Source organism: Myxine glutinosa, chromosome 1 (genome assembly GCF_964187855.1).
Source record: "Myxine glutinosa chromosome 1, kmMyxGlut1.1, whole genome shotgun sequence".
Lineage (NCBI taxonomy): Eukaryota > Metazoa > Chordata > Myxini > Myxiniformes > Myxinidae > Myxine > Myxine glutinosa.
Window position 1 is genome coordinate 157,420,330 of NC_136261.1, and position 5,000 is coordinate 157,425,329.

The window sequence follows — 5,000 nt, forward strand, 5'->3', positions numbered from 1 at the left end:
CGTAGCCTCCCTCCAAAGTGTATTGCGCGTCTCTGCCAGCCGCAGCTCTGGCTCCAAACGCCATTAACCACGCGGTCAAACTGGAGAAAAAGGGGGAGGAGTTGTCTGAGCGTGTCTGAGAGGTGCCGGTGAACCCCGTGACCAGTCAGGGCCGAGGCGTGTTCACCGGTAGGCGGAGCAAAGCACGCGCGGGTTGATTTGCAAGGCGCGTGACATAAGCGCCGCCGCAGATGACTTCAACAGATGAGTGGGAGACGAGGCAGAGATGAGCCAAGAAGAGAGAAGGAGTCGAACACCAAGGCAGAGAGAGAGAGGCAAGTCGAACAAAGAGACGAGTCGAGTGGGAGAGTCAGTCCGTTACCGCGGCAATACTATACGAACCGCACTGCCTGCCGGGTTTCGCCGCGAACCAAAGCGTGAACCGGAGTGGAGCGTGAACCGGAGTGGAGCGTGAACTCGGAGCCGGACCTTCCTTCCCTGCCATCTGCCCGGACCTTCCTTCCCTGATATCTGCCTGGACCTTCTCTTCCTTCCTACCACTACCCTTTCGTGTAAGTCCGTTTGTGATAATTAAGAGTGTATAAGCTTGTCCTGTGTCCTTTTGCTCCTCTTGTATATGCCCTTCTTTCGTTTCCCTCTTTTAGTTTCATTAATAAAACATATTTATTCTTCCTTTACCTTTTGGTTTCCTCTCGTCCGATCGTCTTCGTGATTTCCCCATTGAGTACCGGTGGCACGATTAGAACCGCTCAGAATCGGGTTAGTCTTTTTGCTAACGGCCCGAGTCGCAGCTCGCTTCGCTCGGCGTTCCATTAACGCTCCAGCTCGGGTGGAAGTTATCTCCTCGCTTAGGGTCGGTGCTAGTAAGCAGGTATTTGGGACTGCATTGACCAATGTCACTGGCTCGTACCGGCCGGAAGTGACGTCATAATTTCCAGGAACGGAGGATCGGCCAGTGTAAAAGACAAGGGGATTAACCCCCCTTGGTAAGGGGAGCGCCGACCCCCGGATCCGCAACAATTGGTGTCAGGAGTGGGATTTGGCACCCGAACCAAATTTTAATCCATCTGGAAAAATTTGGTCAAAATTTCGAGCGACCAAAATGTAGTATTAACATCCAAATTAAAATCGTGCCATGGATAGTCAAGGCGATCGGATGCCGGTGGGGGAAAATGAGGAGGTAGAGGAGGAGTTATCGGCAACCCAGGACCCCAGGGAGGCAGTGGGAGTAATGGAAGAGGAGGTTGAAGAGGGTGTAACAGTGGGGGTTGCAGGCACATAAAATGGCGGTGCCTCGCACGTGGTAACGAGGGCCACGCCCGCTGCACAAATCGGGGGGATGAATGTGCAGGACCTCATGGCGCAGATTCATGCAGCCATACAAATGGGGAATGAGGGATTAAAAAATGATTTGGGAAGCGAAATTGGGGGATTGAGGAAAGAGATGGGAGAAATGAGGGCTAACAGTGAGGGATTGAGGAAAGAGATGGGAGAAATGAGGGCTAACAGTGAAGGAATGGAAAACAGAATGGGGGAGCAATTGGGAAGCCAAATTGGGGGCCTAGAGGTCAAATTGGTAGGATTAGAGGGCAAATTAGGGGGCGAATTGGAGGACGTAAATGGCCAAGCCAAAGAAATTAATGAGGGGTTGGCGAGGGACAAAGCCACGTATGAGGCAAAATAATTGGAGAGGGAGGTTAACCGCAGGTTGGGCGAGGAGGTCGCATTTGTACGCGACGAGGTAACGTGGCTTGAGAAGCGCGGGGTGAGCGAAGGTGAGCAAAGCGAAGTCACGTGGACGGGTATAGAAATCGCGACCCGGGGTATGGAAAAGCCAACGGCCGCAGAATTAAAAGAAAAAATTTTGAGCGCGTCGGCGGTCATTGGGCTGGAAAAAGAAATCAAAACCGAAGCAATAGTGGAAATTGGGGCGGAAGAGACGGACTTAGAAGAGCACTCGCGGGAGGAAAAGATGGAAAATGTACAAGGTCCGTGCTCGCATCATGATGCCATGCTTATTAACCAAATGGAAAGTTTGCAGGTGTTCGAGCGGCGAAGAATAAGAATCCCGAAGGTGAGCCGGGCGATATATGGTGCAAAAAGATTTTGCAGGAGAGTGTTTGGCGTGGGAGGGTTTTTCGCGCGCTTGGGATGCAGGCGTAACCTGGGCGCTCGTAGGAGGTCCGTGGTGCGCTGTGTGAATGGCAATGGCGTGCGTGTGCGAATGGCGTCGAGGCGCGAGTGTGTTACAGAGTGTGAAAGTGAGGATGAATGCACATCGGAGTGTATGTGTGATGAATGTGATACAGAGAGTGAGTTGGTTGTAGCGAGTGTGCGAGAATGCACACCTGAGTTGGTGGTGGAGCGCGTGATCGGGTGTGCGACAAGGGATTGCACACCCGTGAGTAGGTGTGCGCTGAATGGGTGGATGCAAGAGTGCACCCCCATGAGTGGTACGGAGTACGTACCAAGGGAGAGTGCGCAAGACGGTGCACGAGAGAGGTGTGTTATGGAGTGTGCGAGCAGCGAGTGGTGTGTACCGGAGAGTGGAGCGAAAGAGAATGCACGAGGAGAAAGTGCAATAATGGAATGCCTGGAATGCATGAAGTGTATGGAAGGTGAGAGGACGACTTGCTGTGCGAATGTGAGTGTAAAAGGGGTCACGTATGCGTGTGAGCATGCAAGTCAAGCATCGACGTTGACCGGGGCAGCGGTTAGGCCGACGTTTAGCCGACGCGAGCTCTCGGTCCGTGACGGGCTTTGTGTGCTGCGGGGACCGGCCGGGATCGGTGTCGCGTCGCTCCTGCTCGGAGCGCCATGTACGATTCGGGCCGGGCTCCGCCCTGTACGGACGATTCCGCGCTTTGCCAGGTGAGGCGACCGGCCCGGTTCGAGGGGAAGGAGGAGGGGTCAGAGCAGCGCCCCCTTGTGGTGGTGGCGTTCCGGCCGGGCAAGGCTGGGCCATCGCGCTTGGGAGCGCAAGGCCCTGCGTAGGGATGGTGCTTGGAGCCTTGGCCAGACAAAACCTCCTCCCCAGAATCGATGCCGGACGGACCCAACCAACAGGAGACAGACCATCCGCACAGATAGCCGGCTTTTCCAAGTCGAGCTATGAGAATGTATTTCCCGCACCGAGGCTCGTAGCATAGTGGACGATTGATGGTAGCAGTGATAGTGATGGCGAATGGTAGGTTTACCATTCGCCTCACATTGGGGCACATGAGCTATAGTTTTATGGGGATTGGCTGTGTAAACTAGCCCGGGAGGGTTAGATTATAATGTATAGGGAAATAGATGACCATAGGTAACTTTAGATTTAAGTAGTGACATTGATACCTGTAGTAGGGACGTAGAATAGGTTAGATGGATGATAACGACGAGGGAGTGCTTCGCATAAGCGAAGATGGGGAGCACGAGTTTCAGAAGGGAGTAGTTAGATTAGATGATGCAGTGTGGTTGTAGTGAGAGTGATGAGACAAGAAATTGGTATGGAAGTTCTTTGTGGTGAGCATGATGAATGGCATTGTATTGAGTGAATGGCTTGCAAGGTGTGCAAGTGCAATACAGGTGTATGGAGAATGGTTGCATGGAATATTTGGTCTGGAATGAATGGAGTATGGAATGGATGGTGTGGAGTGAGTAGTGTGGAATACGTGGAGTGGAGTGTATGGTGCGAAATGGTGAGTGGGGGAAGGATGGACCCCCTTCACGAATACCCGGGGAGGGTAGTTTAAAAGTAGGTAGAGGGAGTAGGTAAATTGTGGTTGGATATTGGCATCTGTGGTGCGAGAGTAGCAGAGTACTGCTTGAGGGGTGCATTAGTGGAGTGAAATTGGCTGGGCGTGTGGCCTGTTAGTACGTATGGTTAAATGGGCACTCCGCCACTGTTAGTCTGTCGGCCAGGTGAGGCCGTAGGTAGGCTCTGGGAGCCAGTTGTAGTTCAATGGGGCCCGAGGATCCAGAGGACGGACCTGGGTAGCCCGACGCCAGAGAGGGCGGTAGTGGGGTAAGGGAGCCAGAGGGCCTTCCCCAGGTAGGTTAGGGTGAGGAGCAGGTAAGTTCGGGAGGAAACTGCAGTAGCGGCGGTGTGCAGGTGAGCGGACCTGCTGGGAGAGCCACACGACCCAGCCCTGAAATTGTGCGAGGGCACAGGGAGTAGAATCGGGGGAGTGAGACCCCAAATTGGTGAGCACCACGGTATGTTCAATGGGAGTTCAGTTCTTAGAACCACATAGAGTAAAAATGGCCAATGGTTTGGCAGGGAAAGACCCCGGGTAGTGTAAAGTGTGTTAAAGTCATTTAGAAGGTAGATAGGATTGAAAGTCTCTTCGCACCAACCGCATCCACTCACCAAGGTGACAGGACTCCACACCACAGTTTTTTGCAAATGTCTGGCATGTAAGATGCATCATGACGTAGGGGTGACATTGTGCTTGTGATTCCATCTCTTCCTCCTTAGGAGGGATTGATGAGGAATTGGGATTGATGGCAAATTTGGTTTAGAGGGATTGATGATGAATTTGGATTAGGGGAGATATGGGGAAGACAGGACGTTAGCGACGGATTTGTAAATTGTGTAAATACGGGGTAGGGGCAAGGGTAGGTTAGGTGTCAGGGGGGGAACGTACGGTATGGACGAGCTTTTTCGGCTCGCTCTCCGGCGCACCTCACTCTGCATTACGTTGTTTTTGATGTGTACTCTTGCGATCTTGCCCCGCTGCTTGCTTGTCCTCCTTCCCGCACTCACGGATTTGTTTATTTTGGGCCCAGGGGGAGTGCGCAGGTGTCCACAGTTGTGTGCCTGCACCTCCGCTGCCTCTGGCCTGCACTGGTACAACACCTATGGACCACATGTTTTTGTGGCCGAGCACCACTTTATGGACCACACGGTTTTGTGGCCAAGCACCACTTTATGGACCCCACGTTTTGGGGCCTGGCACCTCTGCTGGGGACCGGCCATTGTGGCCAGTGGAAATCTTGCTTTCGGACCACGGTTGAGG

At 53.1% G+C, this 5,000-nt stretch overlaps 1 pseudogene; it reads right to left on the reverse strand.

Annotated features, from left to right (window-relative positions):
* Positions 1-277, reverse strand: part of LOC137430846 (glutamate receptor ionotropic, NMDA 2A-like) — a 566,227-nt pseudogene extending 565,950 nt beyond the window's left edge.
* Between the last annotated feature and the right edge of the window lie 4,723 nt (positions 278-5,000).